General features: G+C 36.9%; 1 protein-coding gene across 2 annotated transcripts in view; it reads right to left on the bottom strand.

Moving 5' to 3' along the window:
* The window catches only part of ZNF804B (zinc finger protein 804B), a 210,962-nt gene that overhangs the window by 32,308 nt on the left and 162,226 nt on the right, over nucleotides 1-16,428 (bottom strand). The window lies entirely within an intron of this gene.

Here is a 16,428-nt window from a genome sequence, read left to right as displayed (position 1 = left end):
GATGCAGGGAAATTGAATGCTGCATCACATACTTTAGAAAGGTCATGGATTTTTCTTTCTCTGCAAAGACATAAGAACTTCTTGCACTGTGGTAAACTGTGCACAACCAAACAAATTTTCACATACAGATTTAGTATCATTTCCCTTTGACTGCAGAGACCGCTGGCCAATTCTGGCACAACAAATGTGATCACATGAAAGAGACATATAAGTACATCTGTAGAAAGCATATGTGATCTCAAAAGGCTTACTACACTAATGTAGCCACAGAAAGCTGGAATGATGCACAAATGTGTTTCAGACTGGGGAGCACCAATGATAGTGAATATGTGTGTCACAGTCTCATAGATCTTATTCAAGGTTGTACACTAGTTAGTACTGCCATGTAACGTGGGTAAAAATGAGTCTAGTTGTAAGATAAAATAAATTAGCAGCTCTGTCTTTGAGGCATGCACAGCTAACAATAAGCACAAGTTGATCTCAGAGATGATTCAGGCATTGTATAGATAAGAGCTCCCAAAAACCATGGGTTAACAACTAGCCATGTTCCTGGGTACAGATAATATACCATATAATGATAAACGAGTGCAGAATACACCTGAAAGCATTTTTTTCCCCCTAGAAACGTGCAAAATGGCTTCATATTATAGATTATAATTACATTCACATCAATTTGGCCCACAGAGGCACATAACTGTAATAAATGTTTATATATTGGATTCATTTAACAAGAATACCTCTATCACACATTAGCCTGGAAGTGCTTTCACTTAGCAGTTACTTTTGCAGCATGCTTCCCATTGTGAAAATGCAATTAATGGTATCTGACATTTCATTTTCTAATATAGGGAAAATCAATGAAAAATCCCATGTAACTGAGTTTTCTAGAATGTTGCCACTGACAACTAGTCAATTAGAAATCATTTATTAAATGCAGAGTCTGTAAAAGATATTTAATAGACTGCATGGCCATTAAAGTATGCTGATCTAGACAAAGCGATACTACACTGCTTGCTTCACAAATTGATAGTAAATATATCTGCTATGTTCAAGTAGACTAAGGTGAAATGTAGGTCATGTTACAGTAAAACTTTCAGAAGTAGTTTTGTATAAACCCATGGATTTCTACACATACTGTGGAGTAAATCCACAGTGCTTGCAAATATAAGATGAGGAAAAAATGCGGTATCATTAACCCATTTTTGGTCACCTCTTTCTAGATCAGAATGGAAACATCCAGTTAGTTAGAACATCTGTTACATGAATGCAGAGCTCAACTAGTTACAGACAACTCCTTTGGATACATAAGCAAAGTTGTGGAGTTTTATATCTCACATATAATTCTGTGACTCAGATTAGATAATGAGTGTTAGCATTAAATACTGCTACCATTACTGAGGTGCCTCTTTTCTCAGGGCTTGTCAGCATAGAGGCTTAAGGACATGTAGGATCCATGTAAGCATGTGAATGAGTTACAGTATTATATTCTACATCAGAGCATTTTAAGAACATTTTCATTAGCAACTTAGATGATGAAATGAACTATGTTTATGTATGAAATCTATTAATGATATTAATTAATAATGCAGAATTAGAAATGCTTTAGAGAGCAGGACCAAAATTAAAAATAACTGCAATGTTCATGAGATATGGGCTAAAATCAGTAAGATAACATTCAATTAAATGGTGCAAAATGCTTCACACTGGAGAGGAAAATCACATCCACCCATACTAGACTGAATAACTTGAGTAAATGCAAATACAAGGACAGAGGTCCAGGAGGTTAGAGTAGAAAAGAAACGACATGAAAGTCAACATGAAAGTCAAGGCAAACCACATTCTGACATGTTAATAGTAGTGTTATATGTAAGATGCTGAGGGTAATCATTCTACTTGATTCAGTATTGGTGAAATGTCAGCTGTAAAATACTATTGGGTACATCTACACCAGCAAATAACTTCCATCCTGGAACCTGGTCCTCCATCATCCCCACTCTGTATGATAGGTCATTCTCAGGCTTTCATTCCAGAAAGAACTTGCTAGTTCCTTTGGAGACAAAGCTAAGTGCAGTCCTGGAATAATAGTCAGTTCAAGGACGGCGCTCTACAGGAAGCAAGAATGCAACTTCACCAGCTTCTCTCTGTCCTACATAGTCATCTAACAATCATCAACACGTACATTCTCAGGCATCCCTATGTCACAGCCTTCCCCAAGATACGCAACATTTGCATGCCACTAAAATGCATGCAGCATCATGACACATACAGAAAATACTCAAACAGTATTTCTTCAGATTTTTTTTCAGACAGACTGAAATAAAAACAAATATAACATATATAAGGGCACCACTTATACCTGAGAAGACTTGAGCCAGGTATGGACATACCCACTTTTCCTTGGGATGCACTGTGGCTGACAGTACTTTCTATGTTGCTGGGCCTGAGACCTTAGGCCTTACTGCTGGAGCAAACACAACCAGACATGTAGATAAAGTACTTTGAGACAGTACTGGCCCTCACAATTTCAGAAGGATCCAGTTATATGCAAGAAACCCTTGAGCAGGGCAGTAAGGATAAGATATTTAAGAGCTAGTGAGTTACCTGCTTAAATTAGGGAAGCTGCATTTCAAATTGCAATTTATTATTTCATTCTAAAGTTCATATGAGCATTTGTAAATAATTTTGGGGGGTAAATTTGTAAAAGTGCTTGGGCTTGTACAGCACATCTCTGAATGTTGAGGACTTGTACGTAGATGAGTAGGGACAGCAACTGCTGAACTTTTGTTTTGAGTGCTCATTTATCACTTCTTACTCATCCATCACCTCTTGAGATAAATGCATAGCATCTATATGCCCTTATATTTTTTTTTTCCTGCAGCTAAGCAACATGTCTGTAGAACTCGGTGCATAAGAGATAGGAAGAAAGAACTAATCAAAGCATATGTGTGCAATGAGAAACTTGAAGGTCATACAAATGTCCCAAAATTAGGATGCAAAACTGAACATCAGCATGGTTCAGCTTTTTCCTGAGTGTTCTTTTTTTTACCTGGACACAACTCTGTTCTACTAACTAAAAAATTTATTAGGGAAGTTTTGCTGTGGAGATAGAATGAAAAGCAAATAACTTTCTTCAGTTGCAACAGATATCCACTCATAGGAGGTGTGAATGGTCTTCTAAGCACTTGAAGTGCTTGAAGATAGTGTGCCAAAATCACATTTGCTGGTTGCTAACATTTAGAGCTCACCTCTGCAGGGTCTTCTAGGAAATTCTACCCACCCCTGTCTGGAATTGATTTCATTTACTCTGCACAAATTCTACCATCCTCCATCCTGAATGTTCTATGTATAGTTTCTGTCAATGCAAGATCTACAAGGAGGAGTTTCAGAATTATCTATTGCAAAGGAATATATTTTTCTTCAAAAGTAGTAATACTGTAATTCTCAGTTGACTTATAGAGGAAATCTACTAACTTCTGCAAACAAAGATTTTCATATTTTTTCCACGCTCTGTATATTCCTGCAGCATTTTCAATTATATCCACTTCCATTTGCCACTGGAAAACTGAGACATGGAAAGTGCAATGCTTTTAGCAGGCCTGATATTGCTTTCAGAATATAAAGCTGCTAGAAATAATAGGCCAGATCCATCTAAAACCTGTAACTTTGAGGAGTCACAAACCTATTCCTAGCTCATTTAATATCAAAATAAGGAATGTTGATTGGAATCAGCCTTATAGAAAATATGAATTTGAAGAAAAGCACCAGTAGGCCATTCATATCTTCAGTGTTAATCTGTGTTCCATGTAAGTGCATTTAACTTATATATTTCAAAGTCTTTTTTATTTTCTATGAAATAATTAAATTTCCAAATACTAATTCTGCTATGAAGAAAATGTAATTTCTGTAGTGATTCTGTAGAGCAACAGTCCCCAGATGAAGGGATGTGACCCACAGGAACACAAGAACACAAAGTTTGTCACAACTGTCAGAGTTGGTACATGACAGTAGAGGCTGAAACAATTTCTGGGTTAACAGTGGAAAGGAATGTGGTTTTATTACTGCTAGGATTATATGCAAGACATTTAAGAGCAAATACTAAAAGACTCAAAAGACAGAAAATCATACATAGTCTTAGAACATTTCCAACTGATCTGTCTATGGCCTTTGCTAACTAGTGTCAATCAGGACTCCCTACTAAGGCTTCACTGAAGTTATATTTCAGTATGATTGACTTAAAATGTAGATAGAACAGAAATGTATCTTCTAACTTGGTCAGAATAACCGTTCCTGTTATGCAGAAGAAATAAACGCAACCCTCACTTTTTCCTCATAGTCCTCTTTCTCTGCACAAATGTGAGTCCTTCAGTGAATCTGGTTTTGACATTATTGTCTGCCTTCAATTTAAAGTCAATCCCTTCAATTTGTTCACTATTTCATGCTACTTTCTCTTTTCCTTTACAGTGATTATTTCTTTTACCTCTTTTATGATGAGCAAGGTGCTATCAATTAACCTGAAGAGTGAGTCCTCCATTTGTCTCTTACCATTCTCATTTTTTCAATTGCAGTTTTTAGAGTACAATGTGTGTTCCAGCACTGCATTTAATAGATTATGCAATGTCATATTTTTTTTTGCCTGACACCTCTTTTCAGATGAAACCTACTTGACATAAGTTAAGATCCTTGTACATTTTGACCTTTTTCTATAGAACACTACAGAATTTAACTTATGTTCAGTGTCTTTCATATTCAAGTTAGGTCAAAGCCGTTTACAATAATGATATTGATCATGCAGTAACTGTGTAGGAAAATAAAGCATTTGTTGTAGGCACAGAAACAGTTATCACACAACTCATCTTTGCCTGTTATAACCTTAGTAAGTGCTTTTTTCATGTGATACGGGCTAATCATGTCAGATAGCTTTTTATAGTCTTTGATAACAATAACATTAAACATTTACATCTTCTTATTTAATAGTGTTTGACTCTTTCTTTTCAGATACTGAAAGAAATACTGTTAGAGCCAAACAATGTGGAGTAATTCAGTGAGTTTCTATTGCTGATAGCAACAGAGAATGAATGCTAAATTTATGACAAAATATTAATAAACATTTATGAAATCCAAATTGGTCAATTTTTTTCTTTTTCTTTCTTTTTTTTTTTTTTTTGTGCTACATGTACTTGAAATCTACTTCAGAAAAATGTGTTACAAAGTAAGCACTAATCATCCATTAATTTAATTATATCTATGCAGTCTTCTCTTAAAATTTCCCATAAAACAATAGCTTATAATTACATTTTATAGCATATGATAAAATGTTGGGTTTTTTTTGTTTGTTTTTTGTTTTTGTTTTGGAGAAATGAGAATATTTATGCACATTAGCTTTTCAAGCATTCTTTTATTTATTTATTTGTTTATTTATTTATTTATTTATTTATTTATTTTGTACATTTTTTTCAACAGAAACTCAAGACTGGTTTCCTTCAAAGTTAAATGGAAAAAGGAAGGTTACTCACACACACATATAACACTCTTCCATTGATCCTGATTTCAAAATTCAGTGTACATTTTTATCAACTTTTTGAATTTTTATACACGTCACAGTTCTGCTCATCCAAGCTAGAGCAAAAAAATGCCTTTCATTCCTCTACCAAATAGAATTATAATGTATGCATTTTGTCTGAAAAAGATTATATGCGTGGGAGAGAGAGAAGGTGGAAGGAAGAAAGGAAGGAAGAAGGATATGGAATTAATACTTTTTCTAGTTCTTTTTAGAAAAATGCCTATGGTCTGAAACCCACCCTGCAGCATATCAGGCAATTAAAAGTCATTTAATTTCTCAACACAAACGGGCACAGATTTATGGCACTATTATGGCAATTTCCAAAGTAAAACTCTGGCATCACATACTCAAGAGCCATCAGACAGGAATAATTGCCCAGTAGTATTTCTGCTGTGCCTTAAGGAAAAACAGCTTCTTTCCAAAATTACTTTCGTGTGATGAATGCAAGACTCGGGAGCATGTCCACAAGCAAAAGACAGTAGTTACTAACAGATCAAATAAATGAACTGGAAGACATGATTGCTGACTGTAGAAAACAACTGTTGACTGAAAACACTAATTCAGACTTTATCCAACACCTCCAGACTTAAAACTGAATTTACCTTAAATCAAGAAAATCTAAATACTCTGTGTATTGTCTATATTCTTGCATCATATTCTCTGTTTTAATCTTCCTCTAGTAGTGAGGTAAAGTGCTAGGTTTTTTTTTTCTCAGCATGAAGTTGTCTCCTCAGCAGGAGAGACTGAATGCTCTACTGAAACAAGCAGGGACACATAAGAAGCAGTGCCTCAGTAGCAACAAACCACCTTATGGTTTTATTCAAGCTTTCCATAGTTGGTGTACCTCAGCTCCAGTATCCTTTTAATCCATCATATGCTACTTGACTTACAGCTTATCCTGCATGATGATGTGGCTTTGTTTGCTTCCCTCTTAGTTATTTTCCTGGCCCCCACCTTCCAACAAGTTACTACCCACAGAGGTGATAGAAACCTGGTTCTGTCTGCCAACTTCTGTGTTTATTTGGCAGTATAATTAGTAGTGATGTTAATGTGTTAGCTGTGAGTCTGCAATGTTTGTGAGTCTGCCAAACCGTGCTCATGATTTACTGAGACACCTCTATGCCACTTAACAACTTTCTCATTGTTCTTTTACCTGTAATAAGGACAAATTGCAAAAGAGCATGAAGGCCTACTTAGAAAATGTTTTCTTTGAGTGCTCCACCCAGTATCTGGCTTTGGGTGTCTAGGCAAGGTCCCCTCCACCCCCCAGGAACTGGGTCACAACAAACCCGAGGTGCAGCCACCTCCATCTCCAGCCCAGGACTTTGCTCAGTCTACCATGGCTGGAGCCAATGAAAGTTTTGCTATTAGTTTAAAAGGGAGCAAGGAAGTCAGCTCTAACAAGTATAAGAAAACAAAGCAATCAAAAGAAAAGATGAAATGTAAATCTAGGGGAATTTCCAGAGATTATTAAAATTATTAAAAGCGTGTCTGAAAACACTCTGAAGAAGAATATTCGGGAAAAAAAATGAAAAGCAAGATACGGAAAAGGAAAATAACAACTTTTGAATCAAAAACTAGATTTTTTTTTTTTTTAATATTTTTGAGTATTAAACTAATATGGCACCAAATTGATAGTAAATGCCTGTTCTTCTCTTGAATTCACCATACATGATTACTGGTATTAGGAGTTGCATAGTAGAATACAACATGCTGTTTGAAAAAATATGTTAGCATCTGGGGCATGAAAGATCTTAAATAAATACTGTGTTGAACAAATAAAAGATGATCTATGTTCATATGCCCTCAGATGAATAAACTGTATACCATAGAGCTAATTCTGTCACAAGTGCTTGGATGGGAATACATTATCCAGACATAACGAGCACTTCTATTGCTGCCGTGGAGACCTGAGGCTTCCTGAGACAACAACTCAAGTGGCTGATTACGGTTTGATGCTGTTTCATGAGGCCTCCTGGGGTGTCAATTAATCTCATGAACTCATTGAACACAGTGCAGTGTTAGAGGTTCTTGATCTCAGAAAAATGAGCTGGGCTGTCTCTTAACTTGAAAGAATATTTCTGGCTTCTCCTTCACCGATTGCAAATAGAAGTGTTGAGTTCTCAACTCCTAGAGTACAACCATGAAATTTCTTGCCCTACTATTTCACATTTCTTAGTTTTTTCTTTTTAAAAGTTATCAGAAGTACTTCATAACTTTGATTTTAGATAATCAGCTAGTACATAAAATCTTCAGTAACCACCTGTGTTATAAACCTGCGTACAATCTTATTAGATAACAGATTTGATGTTATTTCTGTAATGAATATAAATACTGGTGCATGATCCCTCTAACTCTTGATCTAATTAAAAAAGATGACTCAATGAATTAACAATGAGTGGGTGACATTTCCTCACAGTATTTAAACTCAACTCAGGTCTTAGTAAATGACCTGTTCTTAATTAAAATACAATAAAAAACTACTGAATGATTTTTGTCAACATAACAGTATATTTGTAAGCAGAATCAAACAAACAGTAATTTCTAGCAGCAATGTAGCCCTCTCGTGTATTGAGACTTCCCTGAATGGCTACAGCATGAGAGAGGACAGTGTAATCTGTAAAGCATATCAACTGCCTGTAATCATGGAATTTACAACCTATTAAATATTTTACTCTGAGTTGGTACTTACAGTGTGTATGAGAAGTGTAATGAAGAGTTACAGATTTGCAAGACAAATATATTAGTAAGCATAGGGAAAGTATTTTTAATAAACTTATTACTTTCCTTTCGCGCAAATTCTGTACTGCCTCAGCCTTTAAAAGTAATTACTTTGTAGACATCACATTGACGCTTCTTTCCTTGCATTTTGTTTTAAAGCAATTTCAGTGCATTTCCATCAGTGATGATTTTGGTCTGCTGCACTTAACTTTCATCTCTGGGCACTTTTCTCTTACTCTGTCAAGAAAACCCAAAAGAAAATTGTCAATTACAATATTTGATATGTTAAAGTGAAGTTGGATTCTCCTGAGCTGGCTCATGCGCATATCAGCCATTGATATGATGACATCATTATATCAGGATGTGCGCTCTTGCTGTGCAAGTACTCTCACCTGTCTCTCACTCTTGTGGAAACTAAGGAAGGTACACAGAAGAAACATTCAGGGAATCATGTGTTCCTCAGTTCTCATTTTTCTTTTTTTAGGGAGTCTTTTTAATACAAGTAATATGGTGTATGAAATTATCACAGCAGAAGTGCCAACTTGATTCAGTAAGGTTATGTCAAGACCATTCTGGAAGCAGATCTAGAGCAATTTAAAAACAATTAGGCCTTCTTTTGTATCAGGACAAGGAAGAGCAAGTGAGAGTCTAACTTTTTGTTAGTATTAATTGATGTCTAGCAGATTTACTTGTTCCCCTTTTGAGAGCAACACCTCTCTTAAATACTGGACACTCGGCCATGTGTATCAATCTGCATACAGTAAATTCCAGCCAACAGTTCAGTAGAAGACGTTTTGTATATTCAAAATAACCATACTCTTCCATTAGAATGATTGTGACAAGCTTAACTAGAATTAAAGTATAAAGAGGAGAATAAAAAAACAACTGTCCATTTTTATATGGTCGTCTCTGTCTTCATCTCTAAATCAATTCGTCACATGGATGCATAAGCTTATATTTAATATTCAAGACATTCTGAAGCCTGACTGACTCCTGAACTGGATGTGGTGCTAGTACTTTGGCTTCACCATACTTTGCAACATTGAAATTGTATACATCCCACTGCATAATGTAACCTGCAAATCAGCATAGAATCATAGAATCACAAGGCTGGAAAGGACCTACAAAATCATCTAGTCCAACCATCCTCCTGTCACCACTACTACCACTAAACTACTAAACCATATCTCATAGCACCTCATCCAGATGCCACTTGAACACCACAAGTGACGGTGACTCCACCACCTCCCTAGGCAGGCCATTCCAGTGGCTGACTGCAGCGTCTGATGCATGGACTCAGATGTGAATGACCCAAATTGCTTATTACAAGTTCTCACATTACTTACATACTTTCACAAGTTTTCTTTTTCTAGCTTTCTCATCCACCTTTACATGTCAACAAAGCATTCTACAAACACTCTTCAATCGTTCATGTGGGCGGTTATCCAATCAGAGCTGTGAGCCGTTCTTTCTTCTAGAGATGTCCTTGGTTCACATGCTGTTTATCTTGCTACACAGCTGCTGCTCTTAACAGTTTTTCTTGTATTCCCACAGCTGACCACTCTCTGAGAGAAAAAGTTTTCCTTATGTCTAATCTAAATATCCCCTGGCACAACTTGTGGCCATTTCCTCAGGTCCTATTTGTTGCCTGGGAAAAGAGGCATCACAACCTCCCTTAAGGAAGTTGTAGAGTGCGATGAGGTCTCCCTTGAGCCTCCTCTTCTCCAGACTAAACAATCCCAGCTCCCTCAGCTTCTCCTCATAAGACTTGTGCTCCAGACCCCTCACCAGTTTTGTTGCCCTTCTCTGAACACGCTCCACGACCTCAATGTATTTCTTGTAGTGAGGGGCTCAAAACTGGACACAGTACTCAAGGCGCAGCCTCACCAGGGCTGAGTACAGGTGGATGATTGCCTCCCTGCTCCTACTGGCCACAATATTTCTAATGCAGGGCAGGATGGCATTGGCCATCATAGCTCATTATTGGAAACCCAGCATAAATCCAGCCTGTTGAATGAGACACTATTAGAAAACACTGACCAAAAATAAAAACCTGCAGCTTTACACTTCCTTCCTTCAGGGATTTGTATGTCTTCCAATAGCTATGTGATTTCTCACAAAGTTATTACCCCTCTCTTATGCCCTGCCCGCACAAGGTGAACTTTCTGATCTGGGTGGCAACATAGCTCTGCATTTATTCACATCCCTTTTGTAATCTCTAGGAGGACATAGGAGCTCAGTACAAAAGTAAATGTTTATAGTGCTATAGAAAAAGTGGCAGCAAGCAGCAAGATGGCATGAATAAGATTTTCCTGCAGGTTTGTTGTTGTACCAGAAATAGCACCCCGCATTCCAATCTTAGCCCAGTGAACTGCATGACTACCGTCTTCAATGATTTTTGTGCGGGCAGATATCCAGAAAGTACAGACAAAAATGATAAAGAAAATGCAAATTGTTGGAAAATGAAGAGATGACAAGGCATAAGAGAAAATGAGGAAGGAGAAAATGCATACAGAATGAATGGAAGACAAATGGAAGAAAAGCTTTATAATAATTACTGAGGAGAAAAAAAAGACAATATATTCATACACATGCTTCAATTTTTCTGTCTCATTACTGAACTTACATAGTATATATGGCTTTTGAAGTATAGCGTATGTAGAATAACTATGAAGTTGTAGTATAAATGTATAGTATAATGTGAATATTATATAAATCATATTTTATAGTTACATTATTAGTATCTAAGATAAGAATATAATGCAACATATAATGTAAAGTCATACTAACATTATTCATATTATCAATGTTGTAAGTGTGAATATATGTCTCCAAAATTAATGCCTCCTATTTATTTCCATGGAAACTGTAACAGATACAAAGAGCAAAATAATAATATTTGATAGTCCAAATTCACAGCTATGAAACACTCCTTTTCAATGTAGCCAACACCATTAGATATGCATTTTCGCCAGTGAACAAGAGCCAATATGCTGCACTTATAACAGTCTATATCAGCAGAGGTGATGTACTGTTGCTTTTGTCACTGCTGAAATGCACCACTCAATGCCTTGCTGCACTCACATCCACTGTTTGGCCTCCAGAAATGTTCAGCAAGCATCAGTGGATGTCAGTGGGTGTAGTTTTTTCTGCATGGAGGATTTCTGTGACATCCCTTTGCTCCATACATACTTCCATGTAAAACGCCATTCTGTCAGACTGCTTCTCTGCTGCCATCTGTCACATGGCAACAAAATATGATGGAATATTGGTGGGAAGGTTCAACCTCTACTGTCATACTACCAACATCTGCCTCTGATGTCATGTGCCAATATTAAAAATAGGAGACATTACTTTTGGAGCAGCCCTCATATGTAACTGTAATATATCATAGAAACGTTGTGTAACTAATAAGAATACTTCAAGTCACAGTATTCCATTATACGTCCTCGTCTGTGATGAGAATTGTACAGTTAATTTCTACCTTAGCAATCTTCATATAGAACTGTGTTACTGAGGCGAGGCCATATGCACTGTGAACTGAAACCTGAGCTCAGGTATGCAGGTGTGACTTTGCAAAATACAGAAGGTGGCATCACTAAGTCTAAATAATGTTGCAACATTATCCTTTGCTTTAACAAGAAACACAATTACTACCACCTCCGCTATCAACTTGGCTCTGCTAATGAGTTCTATTTTCATGAGTAAACCTATGGTTCTTTCACTTCATGCATAGGAGTAATATCCTGGAATTTACAGCAAAGTGCAGACTTTATGGGCATGAGTAATTTAGATTAGTTTGAATGAAAAAAAATTCTTGTAAAGATTTTTCTTTTTATGATTGGAGCTGCAAAACATCTTTTTTGCAGTTCTCTTTATTTTTATTTAAGATGTTATAAAAGGGGAATCTGCTTACAATAATGAGAGTTTATGGCAAGTTATGTATTTTAATAATACCCACATTTATCCCTTGTTTCTCATTTTCAGATTTGAACTCAGTCTAACAATGAATATCACAATTTGTGGTGCTACTCAAGATAAAGCAGGCAAAGTTCAATGAACTGAAGTAATTTCAATAGTAGTTACTTTAAAAAAAAAAATCTATTCATAAACTCATAGTTAAATCCTAGCAATGCTTATCGCAACTGTTCAAGATGTACTGTTCTAAAACAAGCAGTTGCTTGGTTATGCATGCATAATAAACTGTCTCTCTTTCTGAATTTGCTTCTGCTTTCCACTTGTTCATTTGCAAATGTAATACATGCTTGCATGCAGAATAGGATAATGAAATTAATGTCATGCTTATATTTCCAGCAAACAAAGAAGGAGGCAGGATACAATAAAATAATGAAAAACTAAAGTGACAGAGCTAACTAGATACTCCTACAGCAGGAACAAACACAAACCATTTCATACTCACATTACTTTATTCAAAAATTACACTCCTGCCCACAAACTTATATAATCAAGAAAAAAATCTTTCATTTTTAAGCTAATTGCTCATCAAAACATCTCCTGATGCCATCTCATTTCTCCTCAGATCTTGCATTTGATAATTATCTCTATTGCCCTGAAATATAACGATGTGACACTGGCATCTGATTTGGAGTAAAATTCAGCCCTGCATAGAAAACCTGCTTGTGGTTCTCTCTGCTCCCTTGGGCAAAAATTAGGAGCTTGACTAGTTCTCCACACTGGGGTGAATTCCATTTACAGTGAGTGTCTGTGTGCAGAGTGTGGAAAAGGTTTTTGAAGCTACTGGAGGAAGAGAAAGGACTGTATATGGTCTTGAGTTGTCAAAGGCTATTAGAGATGGTTGGACTTGGACCCTAAAAGCTGCTGACAAGCTATTACCAGATGCTGGAGCCTTGTGTTAAAGGACAGTGTATTATTGCTCTGTGTCTGCAGCCATATAGTTTCAGCCAGAGCACCTCATACAAAAGACTCAAGAATCAAAAGGCAGAATGAAATAAACTGGAGCACAGAGATGAGAGACTAACTTAAAATAGTTAAGTCTGAGGTGATGTGTTCAATGTAATGTTTTCTTTATTTATAGTAGAAATAATAATCGGTTGTGAAACAGGGGTTTTTCAGACAGTGTGGCTGTGTCAGCAGTACTATTTTGAACCAGAGCAGGAGTAAACTTTTGAAGCAAATCTTAAAGCTTTCTCCACTTCTCTTGTGTTAGTTCAGTTTATGCAGCTTACAAATGAAACTACAGGGGAAGACCTGTCCCAGCAGGATGACAAACACTCTCCAGATGCTATTGGAAATGTTTTATGCTGCAGACACTTCCGAACCACATGGGTGGTGGGGGCATCTGGTTCAAACTAGCAGCCTAATTCAGAGGTTTTGTTTTGGCAAACAAGATTGATGCAAGTGTCAAACCCAATTTCTTCGACTCAGAAGTCCAATCCTACCATACCTAATCTATTATTAGCTAATCTAGACACGATCTGGCTATATGCTACTTGGAACAAAATAGAAACCTTTATTTAAAACTTTTGTTCTTCCAAATGTGGTTCCGATTCTCCTGAACTAACACAAAGGTATTCCTACAGATAGGTATGAGATTTGTCAGCATATTCTATCACATAGAACTTCCTCAGGAGACAGCTGGATTGTTGGGCTACCATATACATGTATGGATTACAGATTTTTATAACAAAAGAGGGATCTGCTGCTTTTTGAATTATGTTAATACAAACTCATGGCACATGCCACCCATCAGCACGTTTGGCCAGCTGCCTACAAGATGGAGTCAAACATGGGGCTGCTCTGTGCAGCAGTAAAGAGCAGTCCAATAGGCACCTGTAGCTCTACAATAGCAGTGAACAAAAAGCCCCCAAAGTGTAATTGTTCCCCTTTGCATTCAAGAAAAGTGTTGTCTGTAACTAATGTGTTAAGGTGACAATGTTCAGAGACCAATTTTTCTTTTCTGTCAAGGAGACACCAAATAGAGTTTGGGTTCTATAAACGGAACATTTTGATAACGCTGCAGTCAAGTCAATTGAAGCAGAACTCGCACAGAAACATTATCAAGCATCATTTCAATAGAGTGTGGCTGTCTTCCAGAGGTGCAAATATCATTATGCTACAGCAAAGCAGTCTATGAACTGGATTAGCTGAACAGCTGTTATCAGCACTCAGGAAAATAATATCAGTGACAGTGACTTCACCTGCCTGAGTGGTTTAAATGTCCTGCCTTTCCATACTGATAACACTTGGCACCACTTGCAGGCTGAGGAAAGCATGACTTTGTTTGATCTAATTATAGAACCATAACAATTTCTGATAGAGAAGAAAAGGTATATAGTTTAGGTCATCTTGTCCATCTCCCTGTAACTGCATGAAAGTTCCATGCTAAGGCACCTGAAATGTAGTTGAATAATAACCTCTTTTCTGCTTCTCTGCACATTTTATTGGTTTTATTTGGTGTTTTTTCAGTCTCAAGACAGATAATTTGCCAGTGCTACCAACATGGGAGTGTTTACATAAGGCAGATTATTAGTAGTTGTTTTTAGCAGAAAAGAGCAAGAAAAAACTGTTAGAAATTTCTTCTTCTGAGGTTCAATCTTCCCAGCACAGGGTGTCTGTACAGAGGAGCGCACTTTGGCTCAGTATGGGCAGGCACCAGTCTGCAATCATAAGCTGGCAGTCTGGCTTGGAGGCAGTCAGGAAAGTTATTTTGCCAAGTGGATTTTGAAGAAATACAAGACAAAGAATGGTTTGGAGACAGAATTCTCATTAACAGTATTATACTTTCTGTTCTCTTTGTTCACTCTACAGTACATACAGTGTATACTCTAAGTACGCTATATGTAACAGTAACCTGTGGTAAAGTAAGGATATATTTTTTAGCTTTCCATCTATCCTTGAAATGATTTTTTACTTAGGATAGTGCTGTAGTAGTCATTTAATTGCCAGTATAGCATTAATTTTACCCTAGTTGTAGGAGTGGAATTTCACCAGCTATAATTTTGCAAAGATTAAATTCTAAAGAAAGTGAGGATGTACCGTATACACCATACACACCTATCTATTTATAAAAATTTATACCAAAAAAAATGTCGTCATCAGCTTTGAATTGTATCCTCAGATTTATCTGAAGCCACCAAGAAGCAATTTCTCCTACTGTAGTACATTATCAGGCTTCAGTCATCTACAAGGAGTGCACAGTAATAAGCTCACACAGTTCCATTAGCTTGTTCAGTTTAGGCACAAAAAGATCCAACTACTGATTCAATACCAGGGCAAAGAAAGCTAGGAAACAGATGCTGACCTTCAGCACCCACTGAGCATTTCTACACTCTGCTTTCCATTATCCTGGAGGGCATTCTCATTATCAGCTCCAAGAAAAGTTTTCCTAAGAGTGAGGCAGAAGGCTCTGTAATGATGCTTGCTCCCATGGACTGCCAAAGTATCACACACAGCTGAGTAACAGAAGAAGGCTTTAACATTACAGTCATTCTGAGAACAAAGCCTTGCAGTCATTAGTGTGAGCATTCAGAAAGGTATTCATTTCAAGACTAAACCACCTAAGTACAGGTGTCTAAACGTGTGCTGTCTGGGCTCCTGTATCCCGGTCAACTGAGGACTGGGTTTTGACCTAGTTACTCACACTTGTTCAGTGCTATCTGACATGCCTTAAGTACTGCTCTGTAATAGCATCCATTTGCTTTAGATCCTATACATGATCTCTCACCCATGTGGCAATTTATACCCCAAATGCTGATGAGGGCAACAGCCTATAACACCTTGTTGGCCCTGACCTTAGCCCATATGTAAACTCAGGTGTTTCAGCCTGGGGTTGAATCTTGTCTTGAAATCGTGATCAGTTGTCCAAAGCTCAGGGAAGAACTGAAACTTTTTGAAATCTTTCTGCTGAGACAAATAGCTGAAAAGGGAAAGAGGTCAACTATGTCAGATTAGGATGTGAATTTGGAGACACTTATTTTTTTGATTCCCAAACATTAATAGTTTTTAAATCTGTTCTGGTTTAGGATGGGATAGCTTGCATTGCTAATAAATCAAGCTATTAAAAACTTGTTCTCACACGGTCCCATTAACTTCATTGACTATTCATTAAGCAGAGGGACTTTTTAAAAAATTATAATTTTCAATTCATTTGTTACTTTGAATTCACC

Source organism: Gallus gallus, chromosome 2 (assembly GCF_016699485.2).
Source record: "Gallus gallus isolate bGalGal1 chromosome 2, bGalGal1.mat.broiler.GRCg7b, whole genome shotgun sequence".
NCBI lineage: Eukaryota > Metazoa > Chordata > Aves > Galliformes > Phasianidae > Gallus > Gallus gallus.
This window is presented reverse-complemented; position numbering and strand designations above follow the sequence as displayed.